This window comes from Lepus europaeus, chromosome 10 (genome assembly GCF_033115175.1).
Source record: "Lepus europaeus isolate LE1 chromosome 10, mLepTim1.pri, whole genome shotgun sequence".
NCBI classification, from domain to species: Eukaryota; Metazoa; Chordata; class Mammalia; order Lagomorpha; family Leporidae; genus Lepus; species Lepus europaeus.
The window spans coordinates 81,296,885-81,314,618 of record NC_084836.1 but is presented as its reverse complement, the minus strand read 5'-3'; the positions used below and the strand labels follow the sequence as shown (position 1 = coordinate 81,314,618).

The 17,734-nt window shown below is 51.0% G+C and overlaps 1 protein-coding gene and 1 pseudogene across 5 annotated transcripts in view; both read left to right on the top strand.

Moving 5' to 3' along the window:
* The window catches only part of RIN2 (Ras and Rab interactor 2), a 238,679-nt gene that overhangs the window by 127,634 nt on the left and 93,311 nt on the right, over window positions 1-17,734 (top strand). The window lies entirely within an intron of this gene.
* On the top strand, window positions 13,308-13,401 carry LOC133769300 (U2 spliceosomal RNA; annotated as a pseudogene).

The window sequence follows — 17,734 nt, the reverse complement described above, 5'->3', positions numbered from 1 at the left end:
CACTTTCTTTTTAAAACTACTTGTGTGCTTGAAAGATAAGAAGTGAAGCAGGCTCCCCAGGGTCCCCTCCACCACGTGTTTCTCCAGCCTTCCTTGTGGTACTGGGTTTCAAAATCTGGAGGAAGATGTAGCTTGAAGGACTTTTGTGTCCGCGCTTGATTTTCAAAAAGTTAAAATGTGACTCCCTACAACCCAACATGGAACAGCCATCAGTGAAGCTGGCTCGGAGACTGCTTTGAGAGATCCCATGCTTGTAGCAGGCTGGGGCTTTCTGTGTTAACAGTGGCAGCTCGTTAACATCCTCCAACACAGTGGAACTGTAACCTTGGGGTTTCCCTCTTTCTTCTGAAGAGAAATCTGCAGGCTCACAGGCAGGCTTGTGGTGTCTGTGTCGTGGATTCACAGCACAAAGCAAAGTCAAATATAGCTGCTTTCCCCTTGACAATGAACTTGTCAGACAGGACCCTAGCAGGGCCATAGAAGGATAGACTCAAAAAATGAAAAGGTCGTTCCGCTTGGCAATTTTAAAGCCTTCTATTAAGCAACTGGGGTGGAAGCAGATTACAAAGTGGAATTAAAGAATATCTCAAAGTAATGGTCATCAAAATGTCCCCTGTCAGCATCACTGGCATACACTCACAGCAGCAGAAGGCAATTTGAGACGTCAGAAACGCTTATCGGAAAAGACGTGTCCCACCTTTTGCCTTATTTCCAAGTTTTTTTTTTTAAAGTTTCTTTTTTTTAAAAAAAAAAGATTTATTTACTTATTTATTTGAAAGGCAGAGTCATAGAGAGGCAGAGAGAGAGAGAGAGAGAGAGAGAGAGAGATCTTCCATCCACTGGTTCACTCCCCAAATGGCCACAACTGCTGGAGCTATGCCAATCTGAAGCCAGGAGCCAGGAGCTTCTTCTGGGTCTCCCACATGGGTGCAGGGGCCCAAGCACTTGGGCCACCTTCTGCTTTCCCAGGCCATAAGCAGGGAGCTGGATCGGAAGTAGAGCAGCCAGGACTTGAACCAGCACCCATATAGGATGCTGGCACTGCAGGCAGTGGCTTCACCCACAATGCCACAGTGCCAGCCCCTAAATAGTATTTCTTGATACTCAAGTGATTATAATCAATACTCAGTTATAAGAAATTATTGATTAATTAGTTAATAATGGTTCTTCTTCTACAACACCTTCCCTTGTCCCCGATTTCCTCAGCCTGGGATTTCTGCCTTGAAAGAACAAATGCCTTCAGTGAGATTGTATACACAGAGCCCCAGGAAGGCCAGTTGCAAGCTGATTGGAATACTGTTAGAGGAGTTCAGGGCCCTGTTTCTTGTTGTGAAAGCCTCGCCGTTGTGTCCTGAATCCTCGTGCATGTGGCTGTTGCCTGTGGGTCTGTCCACCAGTCTGGTGAACGGGATGGAGGTGAATTTCCCCAGAGCACCAGGAAGGTCATCAGAAACCCTCTTCCGCAAGACAACCTGATGCGGTGTTACCTGATGCTGTGTAACCTTGTGCCACAGCCCTTACTGCCCCAGACCTCAACGATGTCCAACAGCAAATGCTCGGGCCTCATAATCTCTGTGTGTTGGAAAGCTGGGTGTAGTTTAGCCAAGTGCCTGAAGCTCAAGGTCTCTGCCAGATCCAGGTTGAGTTATGGTCTCATCTGAAGGCTTCACAAAGGAGGGAATCCACTTACAGATGTACTTGGCGGTGCTTTGGCCACGAGGTTCTCCCCATGGGGCTGCCTCCAGACATAGCAGCTAGAGAGAGCAAGACAGATGGAAATGGGGCCAGTGTTGTGGCATGGCGGGTTAAGTCACTGCTTGCAAGGCCAGCTTCCCATATTGGGTTTGTGGGTTCAAGCCCCAGCTGTTCCTCTTCCAATCCATCTTCCTGCTAATGTGCCTAGGAAACAGCAGAAAGATGGCTCAAGTGCTTGGGCCCCTGCACGCACGTGGGGAGGCCAGGAAAATGTTCCTGGTTCCTGGATTCCACCTGGCCCAGCCCTGGCTGTCACAGCCACTTGGGGAATGAACCAGCATATGGTAGATCTTTTTGTCTCTCCCTCTCTGTCATTCTACCTTTCAAATCCATCAATCAACATTTAAGAGAAAAAGAGGGAGCGGGAAGCCAGCTAATCTGTGCTAGTCTACTTGTTAAGTTCACCCTAGTCCAGGAGAGATTACTCAAAGGTGTGAAAACCAGGATAGGGGTTCCCTGAAGAAAGCCTTAGAGAGCAAAACTCAAAAAAGCAGCCTCATCACAAACTCAGAAAACCATGGGGCCAGACGGGAATAAAATGAGTGGCCAGAGCAAGTGGGCCTGGTATTGGGCAGGTGGAATCAGTGGCATCGCAACAAACTGGAAGGCGAAGCCCCTTTTGGGAGGGGAACATGTACTCCATTCCCATGTAGTTGCTGTCACACAAGATTAAATGGGACATTCTCCCAATATTTTCAAAAAGAGACCAGAAATCCAGATTTTTATGCCAAAGAATCCTGGCTTTAAAAGCACTCTGGGGGCCAGCGCCATGGCTCACTTGGCTAATCCTATGCCTGCGGCGCCGGAATCCCATATGGGCTCCAGGTTCTAGTCCCAGTTGCTCCTCTTCTAGTCCAGCTCTCTGCTGTGGCCTGGGAGGGCAGTGGAGGATGGCCCAAGTGCTTGGACCCCTGCACCCACATGGGTGACCAGGAGGAAGCACCTGGCTCCTGGCTTTGGATCGGCATAGCTCTGGCCGTAGCGGTCATTTGGGGGTGAACCAACGGAAAAGGAAGACCTTTCTCTCGTCTCTCCCTCTCACAGTCTGTAGCTCTACCTGTCAAATAAATAAAAAAATCTTTAAAAAAAAAAAAAAAAAGCACTCTGGGGGAGGGGACAGGGCCAGGTGTTTGGTGCATTGATTAAGCTGCTGCTACGTGGGACACCTGCTTCCCCTATGCCGAGTCCTGGCTCCACTCTCCATCCTGGCTTCCTGCTCCTGTCACCCTGACAGCTCACATCTCTGAGTGTCTGCCACCCACATGGGAGACCCGGATTGAGTTTCTGGCTCCTGGCTCCAGCCTGGTCCAGCCCTGGCTGTTGAGGACATTTAGGGAGTGAACCAGTTGATGGGAGATCTCTCTTTGTCTCTGTCTCCGTCTGTCTGCTTTTAATAAATAAATATTTAAAACTTACAAAGCAACTGAGGACCAAAGACAGTGCTTCCAGGGCCCAACCCTGGCCTGCAAGCGGTCAGCATGAACTTCCAATTAGATAATGACTTGGGAGAGGGGTCACTGGGTGCTAAGTCCAGCCTCCCAGTGAATACAAGGGACCTTCAGAAAGTTCTGGAAAATGGGATTAAAAGATAAGTTTGTTTGTTTTGGTGCCAACAGTTTTGACACCATTTTCTCATAACCTGCATTTCCTGTGCACTTTCTGAAGCAAGCCCGAGACTTCCTACCCTCCTGCCTCCCAACAGGCTCCTGACGGAGGCCAAAGCCTCAGCATCTATTTCTCTTGGGGGCCTCGTGTTCAGCACTAAACAGAGAGTGGAAGAGGCAGCGTCGGTGCCCAGGAGCTGCAGTGGCTCGGGGGAGACCGCATCACCTGAGGCTGGGCAGACAGTAGCGAGCATCTCGGCCCCACGACAATGCCCTGGACAAGCCAAGGCCCCCAGAGCGTGCAGGGCCCGGCCTGCCTGAGGCCATGCAGGCCCCTCTTCCTGCCTTCAGTTGTCTCCTTTAGCTGTTGAGTACCTGGAGCCCCCGGTCCCAAATGGAAAGCTGTGGCGGGAGGAACTGGAGTGAGATACGGCGTCTTCTGCCTCCTCCCTCTGACTTGCAGAAATGGAGGAGACCATGACTTCCTGGAGCTCTCCCTCCTCAACTGCATGTCGGTTTGTTTTTGTTAGAGTTATTCATGGTACTCGCTTATTATTATTTTTTTATTTGACAGGTAGAGTTAGACAGTGAGAGAGAGAGACAGAGAGAAAGGTCTTCCTTCCGTTGGTTCACTCCCCAAATGGCCACAATGGCCGGAGCTATGCTGATCCGAAGCCAGGAACCAGGAGCTTCTTCTTGGTCTCCCACATGGGTACAGGGGCTCAAGCACTTGGGCCATCTTCTACTGCTTTCACAGGCCTTGGCAGAGAGATGATTGGAAGTGGAGCAGCTGGGTCTTGAACTGGCGCCCTATGGGATGCCAATACCGCAGGCGGAGGATTAACCAAGTAAGCCACGGCGCCGGCCCCTTATTATTATTATTTTAACATTTATCTATTTTTAATTGACAAATGCAAATTGTACACATCTGTGATATACGTTTGTTTTTCAATATGTACACGGCATAAATTGGCCACACTGAGCTAATGAACACACACGTCACCTCTCACAAGAATCATTCTGTAGTAAGAACACTTAAAATCTCTCTCGCAATCTGCAAAAATGCAGTACATTGTTATTCAGTGTGGTCTCTGAACTGTGCAATAGAACTCTTGAAGCATTCCTCCTGTTTAACTGAAATTCTACATCCTTTAACCAATCCTCCGGCTTCCCCTAGCCGCTGGTGGCCACAACTCTAAGAGTTCAGCTTTTTGAGATCCTACTTGTAGGTGAGATCACACAGCACTTGCGTTTCTGTGCCTGGCTTATTTCACTTAACATAACGTGCTCCGGGCCCATCCACGTTGTCACCCACAGCAGAGGTTCCTGCTCTTTTAGGGCTGAATAGTATTCCATCGTGTGTCTATACTGCATCTTTCTTTTTCCACTCACCCAGTGAGAGACACTGGGGTTGCTTCCGTATCTTTATCATGCAATGGATGTAGAAGTCAGTCTCCAACATGCTGGTTTCATTTCCTCCACGCATGCCCAGTAGGGGGAGTATGGCTCCTCCAGGGAATCCCTGGAGGATATCTTAGGTACTTGGTCATTTACAACCAATTCAGACTTTTATTTCTCAATAGGCTGGCATCTGATGAAGGCCTCCCTGCTCTGTCATCCCAAAGAGGAAGGGCAAAGAGAGGGTGCAGAAGCTAACAAGAGGGGCCCCAGGACCTAAGCATCTCCCGTTAGGCCCCGCCTCCCAGCGCTGTTGCACTGGAGGTGAAGTTTCCAACACACGCTTCTGGGGAAGGGGCAGCTCTGGCACCGTCCAACCGCACTATTAGTCATTCACAACTCAGTATAAACTAGAGCGTTATGAATTATGTGGCTGAGATCATCCAAAGAAGGAACTTTGAGTTTCTATATTGAGAAAGAAAGAATGCATAAAAGTGAATTGGGATTGCTGAGCGGGAAGCCAAGGCCCAGGGCCCCATCGGAGGGTGGGCACAGGTGAATAGTAAGAACACTACTCACCTGTACAGGTCAGGTGTGCAGGTGAGGCACCTGTAACCTGTGAGGGAAAGAGGAGCAATGAGGAGAGAGTGTTAGGAAGTAATAGGTAGAGATTCAGGTAGGTACAAACCCTGATGCTCTCCAAACACCATTGCCCTAAACCTGGAGGTTGTGGGGCTCCCAGGGACCTTTGTTTGAGCCACATCTTCCCTCAATACACAGGTAGAACAGGTAAGGTTAAGAACCATGCGAAGCTCTGGAGTGAGGCACCCTGGGCGTACCCCAATTCCATTACCTACTACCTGTGTGGCTTGCAGCGAGTTATTTCAACTCTTGGGGGCCTCCATTTTCCCAGCTGGAAACTGGGTATAAATGGACCTTCTGTTATAAGAACTCAACAATACCACCCTTAACAAGCACTAAAACTAAAACCCTAGTTTTAACAAGCATCCCAGTGATTCCTGCCCTGGTGGGGTTTGGGAGGCACTGAGTTACCTTAGGATGCCCCTTCCAGGTGAGACGCCTACCTCTCTGCACTTGCAGGCACATCAGGAGGTCCCAGATGCTTGCAAAATGGTCCCCAGGTCGGCAGCAAGGACATCCCCCAGAGGTTGCTAGTAAGGTGGGCATTTGTGACTGGTAGCTCCCCTTCTGCCGTGTCTGACTGCAGCCGGCATCAGCATCATGTGGGGACTTGCTAGAAACATACTTCTTGGGTTCCAGCCCAGATCTGGGAGAACCAGAACTTTGGGGACAGGGTCTAGCACCCTTAGGGGAGTCTGACACTCATGTTTGAGAAGCGTGCACTAGACCCTATGTTTGCATGAGTGAACGGGATCAAATAGCAGAGAGGACTCCCCATTCTAGATGTGGCTTCATGGCCCGCTTTGGAAGGTGGAGAGAGAGCACCTTTGGGGCTGGGCGTGGCCATCGACAGGCTCATGGTACTTGGCTGCTTTCCGTCAGCCAGTGGTTCTGCATAAGCCCTGGTGCTCCCCACCGCCTGGTGAGCTGGGACTTCTGTGTTGTTCCTGTCTGCTCGCCTCCATTTGATTTGCACACAAGACACACGGGGCTGATCCTTGCGGTGGCTCAGCTCGCCCCAGACCCTGTAATGTGCAAGAAGCACCGGCAGCCCTTCCAACCTTGAGCACTTGACCTTGCCCTTCATCCTCAGGGACTCACACATTCACAAGCTGAAGAGTCAGGCCCGCCGGCTCTTCCATCCCCACCTCTCTGCTAAGCCCCTGGTGTGGAGGGGGAAGTCTCCTGTTTTGGTGCACCTCCACTTAACCACCCCAACCACCATCCTCCTTCAACTGCTTTTGAAAATCGATCTTTACTCTTGCAGACACCATTTCAGGTATTGTTCGAAGCCCCTTACAACCATGAACTTAATGACTCTCCCCACTGTTATTATCCCCATTTTACAGCTGAAGAAACTGAGGCATGGAGAGGTTAAATAACTTGGCTCAGAGCCCCAGGGTTTGTGAATTGTGCAGTGGCTTCATGATGACTGTACTTAAACTTGGAAGAGATCCCGGGGGGCATGGGAGCCAGCACTCGTGTGATGCTTTTTGGGGGTTTAGAAATGCTGTGTGTGCACCCGGGCAGCTCAGAAAAGAGACACTGGACATACCATCCACCCACCGCTTCCCGTGTCCCTTCGGGGTTGGACACTCGTGAATTGAGCTTCAGTTTGCTTTCACACTCTGACCACCCACAGCTGTCCCTTGCAGGTGGCTGCCTCCCCAAGAGGCAGAAAGCAGAGAGCATTCTTCCCCAAGACCCACCAGGAAGCCATCCGTCCTCAACACTGGGCTTCCTAGCTGGCTGCAGCCACAAACAACACATCCCAGAACCCCGCGGGGATGTCTCAGAGGGGACCCAGGGGCTCCTTACAGGATGTGGGCTTGTGCTAGCTGAGTTAGCAAATGGAACACACCGCGTGGCAGCTGCATGTGAATTTCAGATCTAGTGCGGCGGCTCAGGGATCTTTATCCAGAAGGTGGGAGAAGCCACAGGAATCAGAGGCGACCTTGGTGAGGAAGTGGCCAGTACTCCTGGAAGTCAGAAGAGGGGAGGCGTGGTCACTTTGGTGGCGCGAGTGGCCTGGTTTCTGCCTCGCCCATGAATACCTGGGGTTGACGTTCTGCGTGATGCCGAGGGTGTTTCCCATCTTTCTCCTCCTGCTGCTCGTTTCCCTCTCAGAGCTGGAGATCACTTGGGGTTCCGTGCCCCACAGCAGTGGGTTCAGTCCGTCTCCCTGGTTCTCTGGAAATGGTTTTGCTTGCCACCGCGTTGCGGGGGGGGGGGGGGGTGCTCCTCACATCCGGCGGGCAGAGGCTAAGTGTGTGGCCATGCCCTGCTGTCCATGGGATGGCCGCTGCCAACGATTATCCCGCCCCAGTCTCCCAAGTGGCGGTTTGCACTGTCAATCAGGAGATGGCCCTTCCTGGAGCGGGGCGGGGATCTCTGCCCGTGTCTCTGTGTCAGACCTCCCAGAAGTCAAAGGAGTGGGAACAGGAGAAGAGTGGTTGTGTGTTGAGCACCCCCCCCACTGTCCTGTGAGCCCCACGAGGGTGGACGTCACGTCTTCCTGAGTTTGTGTCACCTGAGCCTACGCAGGAGCCTGGCTTGGCAGAGCAGGTGTTCAGTAAACACATTGCATGAATGAGAGTGTGGAATCCAGCCTCCCATTGAAGCCACGGTTTCACATTCTGGGCTCTCAATTACCTGAAATCAGCAATGGTCTGAAAATAATACTGTGGGGGGGGGGAGAGGGAGAGAGGGAAGGAGAAGGAGAAGGAGAGAGGGAGGGAGAAGGAGAGAGGGAGGGAGGGGAGACCCATTCAGTTAACGTTTATTACAGATAACAATTACACTGTTGTCATTATTCTACTTTATGATTCTTTATTGGTGCTATTATTCCAGTTGCACCAGGGATTCACTCTCCACACACCCCCAGGTGGAACAAGTGGCCCCTGTGTACCTACCCCCCAGCCTGCGTCACTCCAGCCCCCTCCTCGCCCCCTCCCCCACCTCCCTCTGCACTTGACCTGTTGCTCTCCCAGAACTACAGACGTGGCTCTGGGCCTTTCCACCTGCTGCTCCCTTGCCTGGGAACACCCCTCTTCTCCCCCTTTCTCTCCCATGTGGGTGGGCTTAAGAATGGATGCTGGGTTCATCTCTGAGTTAAATTGTATCTCACATAAACTGTATCACGGGAGCTTTTTCCAGCCTCAGCGCCCGAGGTCTCGAGAGGGTTTGGTACTGTCTGGGGTTCCAGCATCTCCTGGGTATCCTGGAATGGTCACCTGCCTGGGTCACAAAGGGGTCGATTGTACAGCCGTGTGCGTCTTCTACAGCCAAGACTCACTTGTTCACCTGTGTCCAGTCTGCGCTTAGTGTGGCAGGGCCAGTCCTGGGCCCCGGGTGTGGTGGGGGCAGAAGCAGGTGACACCAGGGCTTCCTCTGTGGCTGCTGGGGAAGACTGAGGAGGTGGCGGTTAAGCTGACCTAAGGAGGAGAAAGAGAGGCGGTGAACAGTGTTCCCAGTTCCCTGGCCGTAGGGGGAGTGAAGCAGCAGACAGAAGATCTCTCTCGCTAACTCCCTCTCTCACCTCCTCTCTATTATCTAAAGTATATGGAGGGGATGTGAGAGGCACAGGAGAGGGAACGGGGCAGTTCCTGAGGACAGAACCAGCAGATTATAACCCACAAGCCAGACCCAGCCGGTCTGCGTCTTTGCCAGGCATCCCAGGAGCACAGGCTCAGCCGTCCACTCAGGGACTGGCTGCCGCTCCGTCTATACCGCAAGCCCCAGCTAGGTGGCTGCAGAGACTGTGCTGTCTGCCTGACCTCCAAGATTTCCTGTCTGCCCTCCACAGACAAGCTTGCCAAACGCTGACGTGGAAAATACTTGGCGTTTGTCACCAGTCACTCAGTCTCGGGTGCTGGGAGCAGAACCTGCATTTCACAGAAGAACAAGCACCTGACGGGGACATCAGCCTGCTGAGGCACCCCCAGTGTTCGGTGACAGAGCTGGGGTTCAGAGCCTGGCCTCTGAGCACGGGTCCCCTCCTCTCCTGGCTTGCACACTCCCTGCTGTATATATAGAAGTTGTCAGAAATCCCTAGAAACAATATCTTCAAGGGCCCAACCTCAGATGCTGGCATAATAAGTCAAGACAGCACAAGCCACGGTTGATAAATGACACTTTCCCCAAGTCAGGATGTTTGGCCTCAGGCTTGACGGGCAATAAGGCAGAATAGGGACTGTGGCAAACTGAGGGGTACCTGTCCCATCTAAAAAGGACAGCATCACAGAGGTGGTCCAGTGTTATAATTTGCAACAAGCTAGAAATCTGGATATCTGTGTGCATCTCCAGAAATACCATTCTACTTGAATATTGCAACTGTTCTTACCTTAAAAAATGTAGCAAAAGTCCAAATGAGGCAAAGCACACAGAACACGGCTGAATGTGTTCTACGGGCCACTGCAGTATAACCAGGCTCTGATAAGTGACAGACACCCTGGAGGGGCTGTCCATTCCCCAGGAAGGGTGGGTCTGTAAGGAGATTGTAAATCAGGCAGCCAGGCCGTCACCTGGGGAGATTGCCACAGCAGCTGTTAGCCCTGGCTCCCAGCTTGGCCTCCAGTGCCCCCCGGGACCCTCCTTGCCCCCGTCTTAATCACCGGAGGGAAGGAAGCGAGGAACCAGAGGCCACAGAAATGCAGGAAGCTGCACTCCCGGCGGAAGAGGGTGGGCCGGTTTCAGAGTCTGAAATGCAGCTGGGGAGTTTGTCCTGGTGGCTGCCACAGGGCCTTTGCAGGGCCCCACTCAGGGACCTCTTCCCATGCGACAGACTCAATAATTCCTCAGTGCACCTGAGATACAGGTGCTGCCCCTGGGGAGCGCTGGTGGGAAGGCGGTGGAGCTGAGAGGCTGAAAACCCAACTGCCCGTCCTAATGCCCATCGGGCTGTGTGATGGTGGGCGGACCCCTGGGGCTTCAGTTTCCTCCTCTGTAGTGTGGGAGGAAGTGAAAGCCTCTGTCCTCTGTCCTGGGGTCCTGAGATGCGTGAGGATAAATGAGATGGGAGCTGGGGGGTGCCTGCTGCAGAGAAAGCCCCTCTAAGGGCGGCTGCTGTTGGCTGGGTCTGGTCAACAGCACAAGCACACTTCAGAAAGCTCATGGGAAATGGAATCAACAGACAAGTTCATTTTGGTGCAAAAAAAAAAAAAGTTTTGAATCAGGCATAGTTTTTCATGATATGCATTTTCATGCACTTTTTAAAAGGCAGATTTATCGGGGTTGGCGCTGTGGCATAGCAGGTAAAACCGCCACCTGCAGGGCTGGCATCCCATGTGAGTGCCGGTTTGAGTCCTGGCTGCTCCACTTCCGATGTAACTCTCTGCCGTGGCCTGGGAAAGCAGTGGAAGATGGCCCAAGTCCTTGGGCCCCTGCACCCACGTGGGAAACCTGAAGAAGCTCCTGGCTCCAGGCTCTGGATTGGCACAGCTCCAGCCATTGAGGCCATTTGGGGAGTGAACCAGCAGATGGAAAATCAATCTCTCTCTCTCTCTCTCTCTCTCTCTCTCTCTCTGCCTCTGTAACTCTACCTTTCAAATAAATATTTTTTAAAAATTATTTATTTGAAAGGCGAATTAGAGGAGAGACAAAAGAGTGAGATCTTCCATCTGCTGGTTCCCTCCCCCAATAGCTGAAACAGCCAGACTATGCCAGGCCAAAGCCAGGAGCTTCATCTGGGTCTCTCATGTGGTTTCAGGGGCCCAAGCACTTGGGCCATCTTCCGCCACTGCTTTCCTAGGTGCATTAGCAGGGAGCTAGATTAGAAGTGGAGCAGCTGGGACTTGATCCCGCATCCAAATGAGGTGCTGGCACTACAATGAGCTGCTTAATCCACTGTGCCATAGCACCAGCCCCTTTTGTGAACTTTTTGAAGACCCCTTCACATGCAGGGCTTTGAAAATTTTTGCACAAAAGTGACCTTATTTCTAAATTCCATTTTGCAGTCGTCTTTTGTGTTCTTGACCTTCCCAATGCCTGTGACAGTCACTTCCTGAGATGCCCCCAGCCTAGAGTCATCCCCACCCCCTACAGTCTGTAGCAGTGCTGTGGTGTCGTAGCCTGGTGAAACTCATCCAGAAAGCAGTGTGTTCTGTTCTGTGCATAGGAACATTTTTTAAAACGATTTATCTATTTATTTGAAAGGCAGAGTGACACAGAAGGAGAGGCAAGAGAGAGCTTTCCACCCACATCTGGAGTATCCCATGTGGGTGCAGGGGCCCAAGCACTTGAGCCATGTTCCACTTTCCCAGGTGCATCAGTTGGGAGTTGGATCGGAAGTGGAGCCATCAGCACACACACACTGATGGGGGATTGCAAGTAGCATCTTAACCAACTCCCTGTGCCCCAAATGCTGGCCCCTGTGCACAGGAGTGTGGACATCAAAGACAGAGAGGAAAAATAATCCTTGGTTAAGTCAGAAGAATCCTGTGGAAGGAATGTCTCCTTCCCAGCACACAGATTCATGAAGGTTGGGAAAATTCAGGTCACCCAAAGACATCATCACTCATTGACGAAGGCTTCTAGGTCAAAGCTTTGCAGAATCTTCCTGGAGGGGCAGACAGGGCTTGCAGGCAGCAGACAGCCGTGGGCCGCCTTCCCTTCTGTTCAGGGAGATCCGCAGTCATTTGTTGGCTCTCTGCTGTTAGGATGGAGCTGGACTTAGGGTGATGGAAGAACCACACCAGGCCTGTTCTCCAGTTTTTAGAAACAGATGCACCTGTCATGGGAGCAGCCTGGTTTTATGATTCCCCCACCCCCCACTCCTTGGATCCAGCATCACTCACCCGCACACGTTCCTTCCCCTGTACCCCAAGACCAGGCTCAAGGCCTTCAGCGTGGCCTAAACATGGAAGAATGTTCACCTGCCACCACTTAATATGCAGCTGAAAATCGCGTGGATGCTTTTCTAAACGGCGCAGCAGTGTACTGTTGGCTGAAACCAAAATTGCTCCTCCCTGCAACCTCGGCGAGCCAGGTGCTGAGCGAGTTCAGTGTTTCTGTGTGTGTCTGCACCCCTGTGTGTCCATGCCTGATATGTACCTTCCAGCCCCACCCACCACCGGCAGGGCTGACTTTGCTTGGTTTGAATTCATTCTCATGCCCTCAGTGTCCTGGGCACCATCCTCAGGCTTGGTCCCTTTTACTTCCCCGCCAAGTTCTCATCACCCTTAGTACAGATGGGGAAACTGAGGCTGAATGACATTCATTGTGCAGATCCTGTGGGTTGTGGGAGCCAGAGCTGAGTTGAAACTGAAGCTGTGCAAGTTCCAGGGCTCAGAGGGAAGCTCAGCTGTTGTTCCCTGGGTGTGCACTTCCTTGGAGACAGAAGTCAGAGCCCTAGTGAAGGGCTGTGCTGGGTGTGGTCGGTGTGCCCAGGGGTCGTGGCACAGCCATGCCTCGGAAGCCAGCAGTCTGTACAGGAAGGGCTGTGGCTCCCAGCTGCCAGCCGCACTTCCTCGTGGCAGGTGTTCCAAGAGTCCATTGTCGCAGATTTTGAGGACAAGGAACAGAACTGACAGAACTTTCCAAAGGAGAGAGTCCCCAACAGTAAGAATGTGCCAAGTGGGCTTTGGCGCTTGCTAGGAGAAATTAGGGAAGTGGGTTTTGTTCTTGTGGGCATTGTGTGTGGAGGTTTCTAGGGCAGGCTGGGGAGAGGAGGTAGTGGGTGTTGATACAAGCTCATATTCACAGAGTTGCAAGGCTAGTGCAAGAAACCTTTTTTTATATATGTGTATACTGAGAGAGGACATCACAAAGTTCGTGAAAAGTAGAATTGAAAGGTTTATTTTGGTGCAAAAAATGAAATTCATGCATATTAGGGGCATTCAAAAATTCATGGAAATGCATGTTATGAAAAAAAAGACATGGATTTCAAAAAGCTTTTGCACACAATAAATGATCGCTTCTCGGCCTTTTGGCTAAGATCAAGTGTAGTATCTGTTCTTATCAGTTTAATAAACATATCTTTTAATTCCACCCTCCACTAACTTTTTCAAGTGCTCTCATTTGTATTTTTATGTAAATCTAGCTGTACTACTTTTTTTAGCAGTTTTCTTTTTTAGATTTATTTATTTATTTATTTATTTATTTATTTATTTATTTGAAAGAGTTAAGCAGAGAGAGAAGGAGAGGGGAGGGTGGGAGTTTTCCATCTGCTGGTTCACTCCCTATTTAGCTGCAACAGCTAGAGCTGTGCCAATTCGAAGCCAGGAGCTTCTTCAGGTCTCCCACGTGGGTGCAGGGACCCAAGGACTTGGGCCATCATCCACTGCTTTCTCAGGCCATAGCAGAGAGCTGGATCGGAAGTGGAGCAGTGGGGTCTTAAACTGGCACCTATATGGCATGCGGGTGCTGCAGGCTGGAGCTTTAACCTACTGCATCGCAGCACTGGTCCCACGAAGGTACTCTTTTTTTTTTTTATTCTTTTTTTTATTTTTCACATGCAGAGTGGACAGTGAGAGAGAGAGAGAGAGACAGAGAGAAAGGTCTTCCTTCTGCCATTGGTTCACCCTCCAATGGCCGCCGCGGCCGGCACTCTGTGGCCAGCGCACCGCGCTGATCCGATGGCAGGAGCCAGGTGCTTATCCTGGTCTCCCATGGGGTGCAGGGCCCAAGCACTTGGGCCATCCTCCACTGCACTCCCTGGCCACAGCAGAGAGCTGGCCTGGAAGAGGGGCAACCAGGACAGAATCCGGTGCCCCGACCGGGACTAGAACCTAGTGTGCCGGCGCCGCTAGGCGGAGGATTAGCCTATTGAGCCACGGCGGTACTTTAAAAATCTCATGGAAAATGGTTTTCAAAGAAAAGTTTATTTTGATACAAAAAAAAATGTTGAAACCCATATATCATTTTTCCAATTTAAAAAAGAAGTGGATATCCACAGAAGTGGATAGAGCTTGCGTCCATGGGCTCACTCTCCAAATGCCAGCTACAGCTGGATCTGGGCCAAGCTGAAGCCAGATGCTGGGAACTCAATTGAGGTCTGCCATGTGGCAGGAACTCAGTTACCTGAGCCCTCCTTGCTGCCTACCGGTGTCTACATTAGCAGGAACCTGGGGTCAGAAGGCAGAGGCAAGTACAGAACCCAGCAATCTGATGTGAGATGCAAGCATCTTAGCTGCTGGGCCATACGGCTGCCCCCTAGTTCTGGCTTCAAGTGGTGCTTGTGTGTGATGTCAGGAGATTAACCTCCTGGCTATCAGAGTAAGCGATCCTCATGAGAGAGCCCAGCATAGCGATGAGCAACCAGCCACGACCTTGGAGGCCACGTGACATGGGATGACCATGGCCTTGGATCAAGGACTCAAAGGGCTTCCTTCTCATTCAACTTTTCTTCCTCAGCCAGTGGGCTCCCGTGGCCCTCTGTACCTATTTCAGAGTATCTGCCTTGTTTCTTTTAAAATCAGTGTTTATTTCTTTTCTTTCTTTCTTTTTTAAATATCTGTTTATTTGAATGACTTACAGAGAGAGGGAGAAGGGGAGGGAGAGGGAGGGAGAGAGAGAGAGAGAGAGAGAGAGAGAGAGAGAGAGAGAGAGAGAGGGAGAGAAATGTCTTGCATCTGCTGGTTCACTCCCCAAATGGCCTCAATGGCCAGAGCTGGGCCGATTTGAAGCCAGGAGCCAGGAGCTTCTTCCAGGTCTCCCACATGGGTGCAGGGGCTCCAGGACTTGGGCCATCTTTCGCTGTTTCCCCAGTTGCATTAGCAGGGATCTGGATCAGAAGTGGAGCGGCTGCGACTCTAACTGGCACCCATATGGGATGCCAGTGCTACAGGCTGGGGCTTTAACCCACTGCACCACAGTACTGACCCTGTTTATTTCTTTTTTAAAATTTGTACTTCTTTGAAAAGTAGACAGAGATCTCCCATCTACATCACTCGCTAATGCCTGCAACAGCCAGAGCTGGGTCAGGCCAAAGGCAGAGTCCAGGAAGGCAATGTGGATCTCCCACATGGGTGGCAGGAACCCAACTACTGGGGCCATCACCTGCTGCTTCCAGGGGTGCACATTAGCATGGAGCCAGGACTCGAACCCAGGCACTCTGATGTGGGTGCAGGTGTCCCCGGCAGTGTCTTAACCACTGCACCAAATGTCCGCCCCTCACTCCGTGTGTTTGGCTGATTGAATTCTGCTGACCATTAAATGCAGGCTCCCAAGCTCAGCCTTCACTCCAGGAATCTTCCTCAAGTATGTGTCAACCTGACCCAGACAAAAATTGTCTGGCCACAGAGAAATGTCTCATTGGAAGCAGCATGCTTGTGTCCAGAGCACAGCGGGAGCTCTTGGGGCTTTGCTCAGAGCCACAGAGGAAAGAAAGAAGTGTGGGGTTCAGCCCGGCTCCTCCAGCTCCAGGCCCCTGCTGCCCCTCCTGGGGCATCCTAGCCGGGTGGCTGGATTGCAGAGAACCTGTCCACAGGAAAGAGACTCTAGTATCTTCTGCTGGGATGGCTTCCCCCACCTTATTGTGTGGACACAGGCCCTGCTTCTGCAGGCTGAGTGCTGGAAGACACCCAGTGTGGGAAAGCCACGGCCAAGGGGCCTGCGTCAAGAGGCGCTGTCTGTGTGAGCCCCTCTGGGCTGATGCTCAGCCCAAGTACGTGGGATCAGTGACTGTGCTGGGTGGGGATGGTTTACCCTGCTTCACAATCAGGCTTCCTCTGAACTATCCTCCCAACAACTGCCGCCTTCTTAGATAATGTAGTTTAGAAACTGGAGCTGGGTTATTTTTTTTTAATATAAACTTAATTTATTTAAAATTTTTCTTTTATTTTCATTTTATTTGAAAGGCAGAGAGAATGATTGAGACAGGCAGAGAGATCTCTGTCATCTGCCATATCAGAGCCCAGAACTCAATCCAGTCTCCCCCATGGGTGGCAGAGACCCAAGTATTTGAGCCATCACCGGTTGCCTCCCAGGGTGCTCATTAGGAGGAAATGGATCAGGACTCAAACCAGGCTCCCCGGGGACAGTGTTGTGGCACAGCAGGTTAAGCCACTGCCTGTAACACTGGCATCCCTTGCAGGTTTGAGTTCCAGCTGCTCTGTTTCCAATACCGCTCCCTAATGCACCTGAGAAAGCAGTGGAAGACGGCCCAAGTGCCTGGGCCCGTGCACACCCACAAAGGAAACCCAGATGCAGTTCTAGACCAGCCCAAGGCCATTGAGGCCATTTGGAGAGTGAACCAGTGGAGGAAGGCCTCTCTCTCTCTCTCTCTCTCTCTCTCTCTCTCTCAATAGCTCTGCCTTTCAAATAAATAAACAAATCTTAAAAAACAAGATAAAAGCCACCAGGTTCTCCTATCACAGATACTGATGTCCTAAATGGTGGCTTAACCACTGTACCCAACACCTTCTTAGAGTTGGATTGTTACAGATTGTTTCCTTAACATTAATTCTCTACAGTTTACAGCTGTGAAAATATAAATAAGCCAACAAAAGTCTCTTGCACCCTGTTTTCAGACTCTATATAGTCTATTGCTGGTTAATTGAAGTGCACTGTTTTAACCATTTTTTTAAAAAGATTTATTTATTTATTTGAAAGGCAGAGTTACAGAAAGGCAGAGGCAGAGAGAGAGAGAGAGAGAGAGGGAGAGGGAGGTCTTCCATCCACTGGTTCACTCCCCAAATGGCCACAACGGACAGAGCTGGGCTGATCTGAAACTAGGAGCCAGGACTTGGGCCATCTTGTACTGCTTTCCCAGGCCATAGCAGATCACTGGATCAGAAGTAGAGCAGCCAGGACTCGAACCGGCACCTACATAAGATGCTGGCACTGCAGGTGGCGGCTTTACCCGCTACTCCACGGAGCCAGCCTCCGTGTTTTAACCATTTTTAAGCCTTCAGTTCTGTGGCATCGAGGACTTTCTTACTGCTGTGCAAAGCTGCCCCCACCACCTTTCTGCAGAATTCATTTAACCTTATGAAACCAAAACCATGCTCTTGAAGCAGTAATTCCCCGCAGCCCGCCCTCTAGCCCCTGACCTCACCCTTCAAGTTTCTATTTCCTTGAATTTGACCTCTTTCCGCGTCTCCTAAAGCAGACTCAAACAGTATTTGTTGTTTTGTGTCTAATTCATTTCTCATCCATGTTGGAGCATGCATCAAGATTTCTACTTCAAGGCTGAATAATATATATACTTTTTAAAAATTATTTACTTATTTGAAAGAGTTACACAGAGAGAGAAGGAGAGGCAGAGAGGCGGGGGTGGGGTGGGGGGGCTTCCATCTGCTGGTTCACTCCCCAAATTGGCCTCAACACCTGGAGCTGCGCTGATCTAAAGCCAGGTGCCAGGAGCTTCTTCTGGATCTCCCACATGGGTCAAGGGC